Source organism: Gigantopelta aegis, chromosome 4 (assembly GCF_016097555.1).
Source record: "Gigantopelta aegis isolate Gae_Host chromosome 4, Gae_host_genome, whole genome shotgun sequence".
Taxonomy (NCBI): Eukaryota; Metazoa; Mollusca; class Gastropoda; order Neomphalida; family Peltospiridae; genus Gigantopelta; species Gigantopelta aegis.
In genome coordinates this window covers 29127569-29146854 of record NC_054702.1, presented here as the reverse complement: position 1 = coordinate 29146854, position 19286 = coordinate 29127569, and the positions used below count along the sequence as shown (strand labels likewise).

General features: G+C 36.3%; 1 long non-coding RNA gene across 1 annotated transcript; it reads right to left on the bottom strand.

Annotated features, from left to right (window-relative positions):
• Nucleotides 1-8758: 8758 nt before the first annotated feature.
• LOC121370327 lies at nucleotides 8759-19286 on the bottom strand. Its single transcript, XR_005957671.1, has 2 exons — nucleotides 19147-19286; nucleotides 8759-13191 (listed from the first exon to the last, which is right to left on the bottom strand). It is a non-coding gene; the product is annotated as an uncharacterized LOC121370327 (long non-coding RNA).

The following is a 19286-nucleotide window of genomic DNA, read 5'->3' as shown; positions in this document are numbered from 1 at the left end:
AAAATAAAATATTAAATCACTATCAATTCAATGCTTTCAATAAACGTTTTATAACAAATTATAAAAAAGCAACCATTATTATATATCTTAGACATTAACGCATAAAATAAACTAACGGTTGGATTTCTAGAGAAATATGGACATAACTGTTGAGTCTGAAAAACGTAATCATGTTACGGTTGAGTAATGCTTAAAACATACAATTTGCAATATTGATCGCATGAGTTACAATGTCACCAGTGTCTGGATTTAACAGTGTCATTGCTTCTGCAGATCCATCGAGTTGTTGGATTTGTGGTACAGCCTGTGAAAGAGAACCAATTTGGGCCGTTTCACCAATATGTTTTTCTTTGAGACATGGCAGTGGGGTTATTTCAATGGGGGGTATATTTTGATTTTCTGCATTGAAAAACAGTTGAGAAATTTGCAACTGTAAGAATGATTTCGTTGTCGCAGACATTTTATTCATTCGAGCAACACAGCTTTCAAAAACTAACTCCTCAACAGACTTTGAAGGAGCCTCTTTCATCCGGTTCTCCAGTTCTACTCTGCTTCTTGTAGTCTCCTTGATATTATACAAATATTATACATGTATGTGGGAAAATATTCCTTTATTAAATCTACATATATTTCAAATTTTTCTTTTTAGATTCCTGGCAACTGGGGAGACCTTTCGCTCCATTGCATTCAGTTTTCGTGTAGGGGCAACTACAGTTGGTAATATTGTCTCAGAATGTTGCCAAGTTTTGTGGCACAGACTGGCACCGAACTATATGAAAATACCACAAACCTGTGAAGAGTGGGAGCTCATAGCAGCTAATTTTGCAGAAAAGTGGCAATTCCCCCATTGCATGGGGGCACTTGATGGAAAGCATGTATTAATGAAAGCGCCATGGAATCTTTATATCATAATTACAAAGGGACATTCTCCATGGTTCTTCTGGCTTTGGTAGATGCAAATTTAAAATTCATAGCTATTGATGTCGGTTCGTACGGCCGAAACAGTGACGGTGGCATTTTTTCTAATTCCAATCTTGGGAAGTCTATAACCAGAAACATATTCCATTTTCCTGCAGATGCACCATTACCTGGGGCAGAATATTTAGGACCTATGCCTTATGTTGTGATTGGTGACGAAGCTTTCCCCTTGAAGAAACATTTGATGAACCTTTTCCAGGTAAAGGATGTCCACAGGAACAGCAGGTGTACAACTACAGATTGTCAATGGCAAGACGTATTGTAGAAAATGGTTTTGGCATATTGGCTGCACGGTGGAGAGTGTACCACTCAAAATTGGCGGTAAGACCCCAAATAGCAAACGACATCACAAAAGCTACGTGTGTACTACACAATGTTGTACAGGCCCAAACTACTCCAGCACAAGTGACAACTCTGCTACATGAAACCGAAACAATGAGGAATGAGGGTTTGCAGGATATCGCTAATGCAGGCAACAGAGCAGGCAAGGATGCAATGGCGATTAGAAATGCATTCAAGGAATATTTTGTGGATGTTTCTCCACTGCCATGGCAAACATGCTCATGTTAACAGAGGTATCTTCACTCAGTAACTTTTTACAAACCTGAAAAGATTATCATCATCATCAGACTGTACCATTTCACTGACTTCAGAGTCGGATTCCAGGTGGCACGTTGCTGTCAGTGCTGTAAGATGTGAGAAATTAATTTGAGTTAATTGCTGTCTATAAGTAGATATATGACTAGATACTTATTGTAGACAATGTATTAATGTGTTACAGGTGAAATGAAAAAATAGATTGCTAAATATTTGTTGATTTGTGTGTGTGTGTGTGTGTGTGTGTGTACGCGCATCAGATGACGTCACTTTGATGACGTAAGCGCACGATTTGTGAGCTTATCCGACTGGAATCGCTACAAGGTGCGATCGGACTTGTCGGATAAGCTAACGCATAGGAAACCGGCTACATTTTTCCATTAGTAGCAATGGGATCTTTTATATGCACCATTCCACAGACAGGATAGCACATACCACGGCCTTGATATACCAGTCGTGGTGCACTGGCTAGAATGAGAAATAAACCAATGGGCCCACCGACGGGGATCGATCACATACCGACCACGCATCAAGCGAGTGCTTTACAACTAGGCTATGTCCTGCCTCAAAATGAGTAATAAAGTAAATCATTATTAGATCTGCAGTATAAGTATTATTAGTGAAAGAAAGAAATATTTTATTTAACGACCACGACGACGCACTCAATACATTTTAATTACGCACTGGTGTAGGAAGCGGGGGGATGGGGAAGGGGGACATGTGCCCCCCACCCCATTTTTTTTAGCAGCAACGATGTTTTTTATATATATATATTTATACATGTATTTACATATGTTTGTGTCCCCCCCCCCCCCCCCCCCCCCACTTTTTGGCACCTTCCTACGCCCGTGTATACGGCTATATGGCGTCAGACGTATGCATGGTTAAGGACCACACAGTTAATTAGAGAGGAAGCCCGCTGCCGCCACTCCATGGGACACGATTGTAACACACATTTAACATTAATAGGTTCAAATGTAAATCGTATCAACGAAGTTAAACATTCAAATATTATTTTATTTTCTATGAAATTTTATTACTAATATAACGTATTGGTTGCTTAAATATACAGGCAGTGTTCTTTTTTAAATACGTTCAATCCTTTTACAAAGCCATTCATGAATAAATAAAAAATAAACTAATAATAATAATAATAATAATAATAATAATAATACGGTATTATATTCACTCAGAAAGTTATAAATTATTTTAAGTTTTATTATTTTTTTAAAGAAATCTATCTGGTGAGCAATTATTTTATATTTTAGCCGTCATTGATAAACTGCCGACATAGGCCTACGTGTTAAATATATCCACTACAAATTGTAAATATCGGGTGATTCATTTAAAAAGAAGAAGAAAAAGTCCGACTTTTTGAAGTTGGATAGTGGAAAATTATATCAAATGCTGATCTCAAAAGATGTGTCATCATGGTTGCCATGACTGTTATGATTACAAAAAAAAAAGAGAGAAAAAAAAGAAAGAAATGTTTTAAATACTAGCTTAATTATCTTTATCACCCAACGCCATCCCGGATACAGCAGGACTGGAGTGTTCCAGTTCATTTGGTGTTATCATATGCAAATATTTGATTTCTTTTTCGTAAATTAAAGACGTAATTTTATCATCTAATTAATAGACCTAAAACTAATAAAACATTGAACTATCATATTGGTAATAATAAACAACCTAAGTTCATGATATTTGCCTGTTTTAGTAAACTGTTTACAAATGTAATTAATAATAGACTAACTGTTTATGTGGATAAATACAATATTTTATCAAACGTCCAAGCTGGCTTTAGAAAAGGTTACTCTACAAATGATCATGTGTTTCTACTTTATGCTTTAGTTGAATTATTTTGAAGGAAAAAAGGAAAGTTGTATTGTGCATTCATTGATCTTAAGAAGGCCTTCGATACTGTATGGAGAATTGGTCTTTGCTGTAAATTATTGAAATACAGCATAGATGGAAACATGTTCAGAATAATTCATAACATGTATAGTGGTATTAAGTCATGAGTTAGGAAAGATGGTAAATTTTCAGAATTTTTTCCATGTAATATAGGAGTGAGGCAAGGAGAAAATTAATCACCTCTTTTATTTGTATTGTATTTAAATGATTTAGAAGATTTTTTTACAACATCAACAATGTACAGGTATAACTATCAATGCATTTGATTTTGATATATATTTGAATATTGGATTAACTATATACATTTTTTATGTTGTATGCAGATGATACCGTATTATTAGCTAGGAATGAGAATGAACTTCAAAATGTATTAAATGATTATGATACGTATTGTAAAACATGGCACCTGTCGATAAACACAGTAAAGAGCAAGATTGTGATATTTGGTGGAACAAAGAAAAACTATAAGGAAATATTTTATTTTGGTAATCAAATATTAGAAAACATGAATGAATACAAATATTTAGGTATTTGGTTTGAAATTTAATGTATGCAAGAAACATTTAACACAAGCCAAAAAAAGCCATGTTTTACATTTTAAAAAAGTTAAATGAACTTTCTTTGTCAATAGAATATAGACTTCAGCTGTTTGATACAATAGTTGTTACTATATTACTATATTGCTGTGAAATTTAGGGATTTGAAAATATAAATATTATAGAAAAGATTCATATTCAATTCTTACGATATTTAGCGCCTGTGCTCTATAACTGGTGTAACAAAGGCCGTGGTATGTACTGTCCAATATATATGTTATATGGTGAATATGGAAGAACACCTCTATCTCTGAAAATACATCAAATAATTATTTATTGTTGGGCACGGCTGTTAACGGCTGAAGTCTAAAAACATCTGTAAACGCTTACCAAATAATGTATTACAATTTTATTCAATTCGATACGCAATACATATGGATAATTAACATCAGAGATCTATTTACCAGCTTGGACTGAATAACGTTTGGGACCAGCAGTCATTTAAATCAGTGGAGTGGTTAAAAGAAGTAGTGAAGAGAAGACTTTCTGATCAGTATCTGCAAACATGGAACAATGACATCTTTACAAACAGATAAGGAACTACTTATAGAATATTAGAATCATATTTTAACATTCTGGATAAAACAATGTACACAAAATGTTTTCGATTTAGAATTTCAAATCACGTTTTTACCAGTTGAAAAGGGGAGGGACAAACATTTTATATGAAAATAGAATGGGGCCACCGACGGGGATTGATCCTAAACCGAATGGGGCCACCGGTCGGTTTAGGACCGATCCCCGTCAGTGGCCCTATTGGGCTATTTCTTGTTGCAGCCAGTGCTCTACAACTGGTGTAACAAAGGCCGTGGTATTACTGTCCTGTCTGTTGGATGGTGCATATGAAAGATCCCTTGCTGCTAATCGGAAAAGAGTAGCCCACGAAGTGGCGACAGCGGGTTTCCTCTCTCAATATATGTGTGGACCTTAACCATATGTCTGACGCCATATAACCATAAATAAAATGTGTTGAGTGCGTCGTTAAATAAAACATTTCCTTCCTTCCTGTAATAGCAATATTGTTGGAGATGAATTTCATTATCTATTTATATGCACAGAATTTAGAGAAGAAAGACTTAAATTTCTTAACAAATAGACCAAATATAAACTAATTCCAGCAACTCTTCAGCTCAAAACGTATTAGTGTTCTTAAACAATGGTGCAAGTTTATATCAATTATTAACAAACAATTTTGTGCTTCTTGACTTATGTGTAATTTTAACTGTTTTTAATATTTAGCTGCTCATCTGTATGTATCGTGGTATATATGTTTTTGAAATCATCTTGACAATTTGCATGTTTATTATTATTTATGTTCCTCTGATGCCACCGAATCGGGGCCATGAGAGTAAATAAAGTTCTGTTCTGTTGTACCAAGAGAAACAACCCTTTAAAATTACTGAGGGGGGGATAACCCTTGCAGCCGTGTTGTTAATCCTGAAAATGTCGGTTCCGAATATTCACGACTTTTACTATTTCGCAGTTCAAAGCTCTTTGTAATTAGTTGCTCATGTTAATTTAAATAAGACGTTGATACTTCAATTTTGTATATTAATATTGTTCATTAATTCATTTATATAGTTACCATTGTTTGATACCCAATAGCCAGTGTTTGTTTTGGGTTTGTGCTGTAATATTGTTAAACATTCATTCATTCATTCATCTGTCCCGGGACAAGCCCCTGGCTATCCAGAGACAGGCCCCGGGATGGACATGCTCGAAACTCTAGTGGTATATGAGCATGTAAAAATTATTCGCACTCGCACTCATTCATTCATTCATTCATTCATTCAAAAATTACAAATACTAGCATAAAAAACATCCATCAATGAAATATGTATAATAATCTAACCATTAACTAACTCATTAAGTAGAATTCAAATCGCAGACCCTTGTTTCAACTCGTAAAAGTGAATAAGTTTAGTTTTGTTCGTATATAAACCTATGATCAATAAAGTGAAACAAGAATATGTGACGTTCATCTTAGTATTACAAACACCAGAATGACCTGAAACACTTCGGATTTTCGGAAATGGATAATCCAAACAACAAAATACAAGTAATGCTTGATTTCAATGATCAAAAACCGGTTCTTGTAATAGTGACAAATACACTAGGGTCTGTCACTTTAATACACAATGCGCTCATCAACAATAAATGGCTAACTGCTATGTATTATTTTTTTTGAAAGTTTTAACATCATAATAAACCATGACTTAAGCTTACAAGAGTGGAGGGGGGGGGGGGGGGGTGTCAGATCGGTCAACTGTCCGTCTGTCTCTCGGTGTGCCTCTGCCTCTCTCTCTGTTTCTCTCTCTCTCTCTCTCTGTGTGTGTCTCTCTGTCTCTGTCTGTCTCTCTCTGTCTGTCTCTGTCTCTCTCTGCTGTAGTACTTGGCGACTATTTTGAAATGGAAAATTAACTGACTGTTACATACAGAACTCTCTAACCCTGATCCAACATATAAAGAGAACAGGGCCAGAGGACACTCAATCTGTGCTCTACCAATTAGCTGCGCACCGCTCCCACATAAGGAAAAATACATGATACAAACTTTAACAAATGGAAATTTTGGGAGCAGACAAATTAGAAATGAATGTGATGATTTAAAAAACCAACAGAACACTTAAAATATTGGAATATAGTTTATTGACAAAATAACACAAGTTTACACATACACAAAGGTACATTTAATATAACTAAATATATACAATATATTTACAAATGGCACAAAATGACACGAGTAATGTTAAACACATTTCATATATATATATATATATATATATATATATATATATATATATATATATATATATATATATATATCGACCAATCATTGACATTTCACAAACTTTTGTTATACAGTCGTATAAACGTATGTAGTATTACTTACCAGATAATCTATAGTACTGGGCTAATTAAATATTTCAATTTTTACACTAATGACAAAATAGCCTACAATATCGTGGGCTATATAATAAAAAAAAACCCAACAATATGAAATTGGTCTTAGAAATATGCTATATTTTTTTATTGACGTATAAAAATTATACATTTCATTGATGTATAAAAGTAATAAAATTAGGCAACAAATTTATAAATTTGTTAATAAGTTTGTGTTATTTTGTGTTATTATGTATAATACTAATCCCTCGACTAGAGCACTGGAATATAGTAGGCTATATTCTTTTTGTTATCATACACAATACCATCCCATTGCCTACACACTGGAATACAACAGGAATATTGTGTTGTTATGTACTTAACACCACTCTTCCATACACTGCAATAGAGCAGGCTATATCGTTTTTGTTATCATACACAATACCATCTCATTGCCCATACACTGGAATATAACAGGAGTATTGTGTTGTTATGTACGTAAAACCACTTCTCTTCCATAAACTGCAATATTGCAGGTTATATTGCTTTTGTTATCATACATAATACCATCCCATTGCCCATACACTGGAATACAACACTAATATTGTGTTATTGTACATAACACCACTTCTCTTCTATACACTGCAATAGAGCAGGCTATATTGTTTTTGTTATCATACACAATACCATCTCATTGCCCATACACTGGAATATAACAGGAATATTGTGTTGTTATGTACGTAAAATGCCCAGTCAAAAACAAGCGTTACACTAAAGTAATTAAAATTAATTTTTATTTAAATACCATAGGTTATTTCAACGACGCATCAAAATCCCCCTATGCCTTTTATAAATAATTCAAAATTGCCCCATTAAAAAGTAAAGTATCTGTCCCACACTCGACCACTGGCTATGCCAGAGACTGGGTGTGGGAGAGACGTGCCTGAACCGTAATTGGATAGAGGCACGTTAATAGAGTTTACGCTACGCTACGCTATGTACTTAAGACCACTTCTCTTCCATACACTGCAATAGAGCAGGTTATATTGTTTTTGTTATCATACACATTACCATCTCATTGCCTATACACTGGAATACAACAGGAATATTGTGTTGTTATGTACGCAACACCACTTCTCTTCCATACACTATAATATAGTAGGCTATATTGTTTTGTTACGTTTACTAATAAAACTGATATAAGCAACGTATCAACACACCCAGGAAGTACAGCAATAGAAAGTGTGGCACCTCACATCTAATCTACCTGCATGGAAATGGGGAGGGGGGGTCACGTTTAATTAAAAAGATTTAATTAATGTTTTTAATAGCAACCGTAATTATTGCTGAAAATTGCAGTTCCAATTTTGGGGGTATCCCGCATTAGTTTCAACCTCTGGTATATACTGCATACCAACTGTATAACAAATAAAAGTGTATTTATTTATTGTCAATGGATAATAGTATTTACACATATAATGAACGTCACATATTACTACCAATCACACCCACAGCTGCTTCTACTCCATAAATATTTCACGGTGCACCTCGAATTTTGACACGGAACTCTCTTCTTTGGTACTATGCAACGTGGAGAACTCTCTAGGCCTGATCCAGCATATCACGAGAACAGGGCCAGGGGACACTCAATCAGTGCTCTATCAAATAGCTGCACACCACTCCCACATAAGGACAAATACATGATACAAATTTTAAGAAATAGAAATTTTGGGAGCAGACAAATCAGAAATGAATGTGATGATTTAAGAAACCAACAGAACACTTTTAAAATATTTGAATAAAGTTTATTGATAAAATGACACAAGTTTATACATACGAAAAGGTACATTTAATATAACAAAATATATACAATATATTTACAAATGGCACGACTCCCTCAGCTAGAGTATTGTAATATAGCAGGCTATATTGTTTTTGTTATCATACACAATACCATCCCATTGCCTACACACTGGAATACAACAGGAATATTTTGTTATTATATACGTAAGACCACTTCTCTTCCATATGCTGCAGTATTGCAGGTTATATTGCTTTTGTTATCATACATAATACCATCCCATTGTCTATACACTGGAATACAACACTAATATTGTGTTATGTACATAACACCACTTCTCTTCTATACACTGCAGTAGAGCAGACTATATTGTTTTTGTTATCATACATAATACCATCTCATTGTCTATACACTGGAATAGAACAAGAATATTGTGTTATGCAAGTAAGACCACTTCTCTTCTATGCACTGCAGTATTGCAGGTTATATTGGTTTTGTTATCATATATAATACCATCCCATTGCCCATACACTGGAATACAACACTAATATTGTGTTATGTACATAACACCACTTCTCTTCTATACACTGCAATAGAGCAGGCTATATTGTTTTTGTTATAATACATAATACCATCCCATTGTCTATACACTGGAATACAACAGGAATATTGTGTTATGTACGTAACACCACTTCTCTTCTATACACTGCAATAGAGCAGGCTATGTTGTTTTTGTTATCATACATAATACCATCCTATTGCCTATACTCTGGAATACAACAGGAATATTTTGTTATGTACGTAACACTACTTCTTTTCCATACACTGCAATATAGCAGGATGGTTTGTTTTACAATTATACATAATACCACCCCTTGAAGCTTCCCATCATACACTGGAATCTAGTAGACTACACTCATCCACTGTGTATTACACACATGAACACATCCTGCACTCCCACACCAAAATACATGGGATTATTGCCGGCTATATTATTTTTTTATTATATATAACATCACCCCTCTCCGAAACATTGTAATATTACTGGAGTTTGTTTTATAATTATACATAACACCACTTCTCCCATGTACAATGAAATATGACAGATTATGTTCGTTTATTATTGTACATAACTCCACTCTTAACCCCATTCACTAGAAAATGGCACGTCATAATGTTTTAGCTATTATACATTATAGTAGCACACACTATACACTGGAATAGCTGACTGCAAAAATCTCTTTTTGATGTCGGTAGACAGAGAAAATATATAGGATGGCCGAGAAAGAACATCATTTTTAATCGCCATAAAAATTTAAAAGTATGATTGATACCGTGATGCTATCCACGATCCAACTGTGTGATGCATTTGACATTAAGCTGATGGCGTGATGGATAGTGGAGTGATGCGATGAGCTATGGAGCAAAACACCAACACATCGTATCGATCTACAGCTAATCGCGTCACTCCAAATATTCATCGCATCATCGGGTCATGCAACACATCATACGATGTACGATGCGACTGTGTGATGCATTGCACGTTAAGCCGATGGTTTGATGAACAATGGAGTGGTGCGATGAGCTATGGAGCGATACATCGAAACATCGTATCGCTCTATAGCTAATCACATCACTCCATCCTGCGATTGTTCATCGCACCATCGAGTAGTGCAACACATCATACCATGTACGATGCGACTGTGTGATGCATTGCATGTTGACCCGATGGTGTGATGAACTCTGGAGTGGTGCTATCAGCCACAAAGCGAAAATCGACATACCGTATCGCTCTATAGCTAATCGCATCACTCCATCCTGCGATTGTTAATCGCACCATCGGGTGTGTGCAACACATCATACCATGTACGATGCGACTGTGGGATGCATTGCATGATAATCCGATGGCATGATGAACTCTGGAGTGATGCGATCAGCTATGGAGCGATACATCGACACATCATATCGCTCTACAGCTAATCGCGTCACTCCAAATGTTCATTACACCATCGGGTAGTGCAACACATCATACCATGTACGATGCGACTGTGTGATGCATTGCACGTTGACCCGATGGTGTGATGAACAATGGAGTGGTGCGATGAGCTATGGAGCGATACATCGACACATCATATCGCTCTACAGCTAATCGCGTCACTCCAAATGTTCATTACGCCATCGGGTAGTGCAACACATCATACCATGTACGATGCGACTGTGTGATGCATTGCACGTTGACCCGATGGTGTGATGAACAATGGAGTGGTGCGATGAGCTATGGAGCGATACATCAACACATCGTAGCTCTATAGCTAATTGTTCATCGCACCATCGGGTCGTGCAACACACCAGGACCTGGATAGCATTCTACAAGAAAGTTTAACGTGATGACGATAACTGATATTCTTTCTCAGACATAATAATATATAAGGTGACTTTTTCCTACCCAAGAAATAACACTGTTCATGTATTCAAGTGTATCTATGTATGGAGAAAACGAACTGTCAGCAATATAGCAACCATTAAGAGATAATGCTGTAGGCTGTCAACCTGTTGCTTAGAAATCATCGTCCACCAGCCACTCAGATCATCATCGTCCATCAGCCGCTCGGATCATCATCGTCCATCAGCCGCTCAGATCATTATCCTCCATCAGCCGCTGAGATCATCATCGTCCATCAGCCGCTTAGATCATCATCGTCCACCAGCTGTTCAGATCATTTTTTATCGTCCATCAGCCGCTCAGATCATCATCGTCCATCAGCCGCTTAGATCATCATCGTCCATCAGCAACTTAGATCATCATCGTCCATCAGCCACTTAGATCATCATAGTCCATCAGCCGCTTAGATCATCATCGTCCATCAGCCACTTAGATCATCATAGTCCATCAGCCGTTTAGATCATCGTAGTCCATCAGCCGCTTAGATCATCATAGTCCATCAGCCGCTTAGATCATCATAGTCCATCAGCCACTTAGATCACCATCGTCCATCAGCCGCTGAGATCATCATCGTCCATCAGCCAGTTAGATCATCATCGTCCATCAGCCAGTTAGATCATCATCGTCTATCAGCCACTTAGATCATCATAGTCCAGCCGCTTAGATCATCATAGTCCATCAGCCGCTTAGATCATCATAGTCCATCAGCCACTTAGATCACCATCGTCCATCAGCCGCTGAGATCATCATCGTCCATCAGCCAGTTAGATCATCATCGTCCATCAGCCAGTTAGATCATCATCGTCCATCAGCCAGTTAGATCATCATCGTCCATCAGCCACTTAGATCATCATAGTCCATCAGCTGCTTAGATCATCATAGTCCATCAGGCGCTTAGATCATCAGTCCATCAGCCGCTTAGATCACCATAGTCCATCAGCCGCACAGATCATCATCGTCCACCAGTGGCTGACATCATCATCGTCCATCAGCCGCTGAGATGATCATCGTCCATCAGCCAGTTAGATCATCATCGTCCATCAGCCACTTAGATCATCATAGTCCATCAGCCGCTTAGATCATCATCGTCCATCACCCACTTAGATCATCATAGTCCATCAGCCGCTTAGATCATCATCGTCCATCAGCCAGTTAGATCATCATCGTCCATCAACCACTTAGATCATCATAGTCCATCATCCGCTTAGATCATCATAGTCCATCAGCCACTTAGATCATCGTCGTCCATCAGACACTTAGATCATCATCGTCAAACAGCCGGTTAGATCATCATCTTCCATCAGCCGCTTAGATCATCATAGTCCATCAGCCGCTTAGATCATCATCGTCCATCAGCCAGTTAGATCATCATCTTCCATCAGCCACTTAGATCATCATAGTCCATCAGCTGCTTAGATCATCATAGTCCATCAGCCGCTTAGATCATCATAGTCCATCAGCCGCTTAGATCACCATCGTCCATCAGCCGCTGAGATCATCATCGTCCATCAGCCGCTTAGATCATCATCGTCCATCAGCCGCTGAGATCATCATCGTCCATCAGCTGCTTAGATCATCATAGTCCATCAGCCAGTTAGATCATCATCGTCCATCAGCCACTTAGAACATCATAGTCCATCAGCCGCTTAGATCATCATAGTCCATCAGCCAGTTAGATCATCATCGTCCATCAGCCAGTTAGATCATCATCGTCCATCAGCCAGTTAGATCATCATCGTCTATCAGCCACTTAGATCATCATAGTCCACCAGCCGCTTAGATCATCATAGTCCATCAGCCGCTTAGATCATCATCGTCCATCAGCCGCTTAGATCACCATCGTCCATCTGCCACTTAGATCATCATCGTCAAACAGCCGCTTAGATCATCATCTTCCATCAGCCGCGCTCGAGTGATCATAGTCGATGATCCGCCTGTTGTGCTGGTAATAAGTGTGTGACACTAGGTCCAGCAACACATCTAGTAAATAAGAAACATTACATCAAACAATGTATACTGAACTCCATCCAACTTCCAGTTATTATTTTGCCATTCCCTTTGTGAGGTTCCTATAAAACACACAATAACCGTAACTCTTGTATATAATTTGGGGGTTATTTATTGCTTGGGTCTCACTACACAGACAGTGCCGGATATAAAAAAAAATAAAAAATTATAAAATCATTTCATTTTTTTTATTTGTCATGCAATTTAATTTCTATGTTGAGGGGCCCCCGAACCTGAAGTGGCCCGCCCCCCCCCCCCTCCCAAGGTCAAAATCCGGCCCTGTACAGAGATGGCATCTGCCATTGAAACCCATGTTGAATTGTCCAACTTTAAATGAAGGTTACTAATAGAACGGGTTCTCATTGGCACTAACAACATACACCATTGCGAACATTCATTATTTAAGCATTTATTTTCACTCCAAAATTCAGAACATTTCCGTATAAGTTTTTTTTTTATATCACCGCATCTGGCTGTAATACCGGTACGAACAGGTGGTTCATTAACCGATTCACTCCGGCTGTCTCTTACGCTATACACGTGACTCATGTCCCAAAAGGTCAATGCACAATTTTACAAAATGACATGGCCGAAATACAGCCAGAAGGCTTACCATTACATATGCATATTGTTTTAATTCTTCACGATTTCCTAGAAGTGAATATATGAACGATAAGTTGTGTCATAATTAGGAACTATAGTGGATCGTCATCAATGAACTCTCACCCGGAATGAATGAACTCTCACCCGGAAGTGATCTGTGTAGTGAGAACTTACCAGAATACATCGATCCTTACACAAAATCAGTTAAATTGGGGGGGGGGGGGGGGGGGGGGTTCTATCCTTTTCCAACTACAAATCTGACTGGTGTAGATTGCCGTTGGTAGACCCATTGGGCTATTTATCGCTCCAACCAGTGCACCACGACTTGTATATCAAAGACCGTGGTATGTGTTATTCTGTCTGTGGGATGGTGCATATAAAAGATCCCTTGGTACTAATGGAAAAATATAGCGGGTTTCCTCTCTAAGACTATATGTCAAAATTACCAAATGTTAAAATCAAATAGCCCATGATTAATAAGGCAATGTGTTCTAGTGGTGTTAAACTGGTGTGTTTTTAATGGAGTTCAGTATATTTAATTTCTTCATTTACTTTCATGCGTCTGTCCAGTAAACGTTCAAGTGCACTTTCCTGGCCACACTGCTCAGTTGTCTGAACTGTCTGTCCAGGACAGAAGCTAATCGTCAGTTCTTAGTGGTCAGTGAGAGAGACGTTTATGTAGCAGCCACTGGGATGTTAAGACTCACTATGGGTTGAAACAGAGCTTAAGGCCCTGTCCACCCCCTCCCCCGCTTCCTACGACAGTATGATATGAATAAATAACGTTATCCAGATTCGAGCATTTTTGTTTAATTCGGGAAAAATTAGCCTGCTCCATTATCCCCTCCCCCTAGAAAAATGGGAGCCCGTAAGCCTATGTCACATGTGGATCCTTAAACTGAAATTAAAATGTGTTAAATAAATAATTATAGGCGTATCGGCTCCCATGTTTTGTAGGGGGAGGGGGATGTTGGGGGGGGGGGGCAGTCGGGCTTTTAAACTAAAATGTCCGAATCAGGATAATATAAGTTGTAGAAGCATCACGAGGGGTATATGGCTTTTTATGTACCCTCTGTGTGTTCTTTTACCCCGAGCCGAAGGCGAGGGGGTAAAAGAGCACACAGAGGGTACATAAAAAGCCATATACCCCGAGAGATGCTTCTACAACGAATTTATCTTGCCGACATGTTAAACCATATAGCCAAATAATCAAAATAACGCCAGAAAATAATTGTTAACAATTTATTAACGGAGCCGTACCACGCGGACGCGAACGAAACCACTTGCCAGTGACGAAAAATAGTTCCGTCGATAAACGAGTTTTTAACTTCAAATGTTTGTAATACGAAATTGTCTGAAACAGATATTAATAACAAAAATAAAAAACTTTTTTTTTATTAGAAATGTATGAAGTAAAAAAATAAAAATATTAAAAAAACAAAACAACAACAACTGTTGCTAATCGCGCATTAATACAATAACACCACGACCGTAATTAGGTGGCCGAGTTCAACATTGCAGATTTTAAAAGTATTAAAATAGTGTATTTTATAGTAAAAATAAAATTAATTATGTATAGGAGAAGCCACGGTGACGTCACATGTTTTGATCACGTGGTACCGCGTCAGCGCTGGTAGGCAAGAAACCAGTTGACAATACTGGCATTAGTAGTAATGAACAATCGAATGTTTTCCCGTCAATTAAATCAGTGTAGACTAGTTTTGATGAATGGTATTTTGTCATGGTAATTTCATACGTTGTTGTTAGATGCACAAGTCACTGTAATAAGGATTATGAAATTAGTTTCATCAAATACAGTGGAAGCGAAACGTTGAACAGTTAAAGCTGACAACAATCAACTTTGCCCATCCCACAACGGAGATCGTCATTTTATACAAGGTTTGTTGTATGTTATTCATTCGTAATACTAATACACGTCAGTATTTATTGAAATGAAAATTGAAAAGATAATAAAATAAAAAATAATAATAATAAAAGCCCCCACCAAACTGACATGGAAACAAAGATAGATACTCTGTGAACAGTAGGCCTACCCAGTCAATCGACAAACAACGTTTTATGTAACTTTTTGTTTGTATTGACAGATCCATTATAGTGGGTAAAACAAAAATCTGAATATATTTTATATTGTATTATGCCATAAAATATGTAGGTGGCTGGAGTATTTATATTTTTAATTAAATAACAGGGAGCTGTGCGTCTGTGTGTGCAATCAAGCATATATATATTGTTTCATATGAAAATGGTTCTGAAATATTTCCATTTATTAATTATATTATATGTTAATTATAATGTTTTACTTTTTTTTTATTGAAGAAGTGATCCACAGGTGTATTTGTAATGTGTAAGTTGATTTTTTAATAATAAAATAAAAGGTATAAACATTTCAGGGTGGGATATCAGATGTATTAAATCATTTGTTTGGGATTAAAAATAAATAAATACTAATAATAAAACTGGATATTGATCCACAAGTTGGTGATAGCCACCATATTTTATTAAAAACATAAATTATGTTACATGCATTTATTATATAAGTTATCTGAATTTGTTTGCAGCAAATAAAGAAAGAAAAGGGGAGCTGATTGTATTTATAAGTATTATTGTCATCAGTGACAGATGTCAATATGTCTTCACAAATACATTTATGTGTATTCAAATATTTCAATAATATTCAATATACACAATATAAAACTTTCATACTTATATATCATAGAAATTTACCAATTTTCTTATTTTTTTCTAGGTATCAGTGATCCCTGTTTATGGACAAAAAGAGAACTGGCAACTCTTGGATGAAAAATGGGCCTTTCACGATGAATTAAGGGCGTTCAAGTTTTAGGGTGAATTAAGGGATGCTAAGGAGAACACTGGTATTAGATTCAGCGATTCTTTTCTACAGTATCTCATGTTTCTGTGCATAAGAAGGATACCAGAACCTTTTTCACTGACTTTCCAAACTACCATATGCAATATTATTGGGGCTATTCAGTATGTGATGATGACTTTGATAACACTTGGATTTAATCTTTTTTTACCAGGATCTCTATTTTCTAATAAAAACAGACTTTACAAAATCAATAAAATTATATCGAGAAACAATAGACAACACATATTTATTATTTTCTTTTTCTATTATCATTATAAACCAATGATCAAATGATATTTGCATTGTGTTAATGTGTGTCTTACATTAAAACATTGTATTGTTACCATTTACAGTAATTTGTTGTTTTAACTGGTTTATTAATCAGGTTGAAAGTGATAGCCTTTGAAACTGTGCCTCTTGTCAAAGGTAACTGACACTGTTTTAGATTTGAAAGGAAGGAATCTTTTATTTAACAATGCACTCAAGTCATTTTAATTACGGATATATAGAGTCGGACATGTTTAGGGATCACACAGATAATATTAGGGAGGAAACCTGCTGCTGTCACACAATGGATTACTCTTTCCGATTAACAATAAGGGACCTTTTATATGCATCAGCCCACAGACAGGATAATAAATAGTGTAGCCTTTGTTACACCAGTTGTAGAGCACTGGCTGGAATGAGAAACAGCCCTATAGGACCACCAACAGGAATCAATCCTAGATCGACTGCGTATTAAACTATGTCCTGGCCTGCATGGGATTAGGCAATTAAAATATTAATGGCAATTTTTATGTATATATATATATATATAAAAATAATGCTACAAAATGTTCTGAAGATGGAACCACAAAGGTGAGGGACCAAGTAAATTTGAGATGTATCCGGTTTAAAAGGCTAAGTTCTGTACTAATATTTAAAAAGGGACGCTGTAGCTAGAGGGAGCAATGTATGTGTGGTCATGGAACATGTATGGAAACTAAATTTAGGTTCCTCCATTTTAATACAATGTGTTAATATGTATCCGATATCAGCAAGTTTAAGGAATAAAAAAGGACTTGATAAAATTAATAGTTTTATTAAAGTTTTTGTAATTTTTCTAATAAGATACTTGCTTAAATTTATTGTTGATGAAAAGCCTTACAAATGAACCAGTAGACAAGTCTGATGTGTTATATATATATAACTACTGTCTATATATTGTCTACTGGTTGTTCATTTGTAACAAATGTTCATATATATATATATATATATATATATATATATATATATATATATATATATATATGTGTGTATGTGTATCTATATGTACATATATATGTATATGTACATACATATATATATATATATATATATATATATATATATATATATATACATGTATATATACATATATATATATACATATATATATATATATATATATGGGTTATTTAAAATTGTTTAAAGAAATAATTTCCTTTAACAAAGTGTAGGCCAATTATTTCTTTTAAACAGTTTTAAATAAAAAAATATAGGCCTACTCGTTTTATTTTATTATTTTTATTTGTGTGTGCGCGCGCTCGTTTGTAATGCTTTCCTTGAAATATGGACCAGACGCTTTAAAAATACATGGACTAAAAATATTTATTCAGGTGAAAAGAAAAAGAAAAAAAAGGAAGTTTGCTATAGTTTTGAACTCGGTCAATCGTCAAATTTTATGGGTGGAAAGAGTACATGTATCTCCTCCATACAGGAGCTATGTAGAATAGCGTTCCCGTGCTACAAGCGGTAATTTAAGCACGTGTTGGCCATTCTTTGCTATTCACGCTACGCTAGTTCGCTTTGTTACTAATGGCCATTATGATAGACTTCTGCCTACCAGATGCGCGCGCATGTTGATACGTGACGTCACTTCCCTAAACACATGGCTTCTCCTATACTTGGTTGATTATCAATGTTATTTATAATCTAATTATTGCTTTAGCATTAACTGGGGCGGCTGGAAACTGTTGGAAATTACAGACGAGAATTTGGCTCCGCCCACAGGGGGATAAGGGATTTGTCCAACGGCAAACAACCAATGGGATTAAAGAATTTTATATGAAGGCGAGATAACAACATTTATTCATATTAGCATCACTACCAAACATCTATATACGGTTGCACACGAATCACTACGCCTTTTTACATGAATTACATGTAAGTTTGAGGGTAGAATGACGGAAATACATGGTACAAAGATCTCAGGTTAGCACATTTTGCCCGAATATCTGTATGATTTTTGCCCGAATTTGACGTTTTGCTCCAGGACCGTTGTACCGTTATGTACACAATAACTATTACGTTACCAATAAAGTTCTATACGCGGCGGCTCATATTATGGCATTGGTGACTTACTTCTTCTATCGATAATTTCAGAATTTGGAAAATACAAATTCGTACATACATACCTGCCAGAACAGTCTATACACAATATAAGTTACGTCATGTGTATTATGACGTCACGGGGTGATAAATGTTGACACAGTACGCGGCGTGATACATATGCCTACATTTGTTTTTTTTATTGTAGTCCCCTCCCCCGTTAACG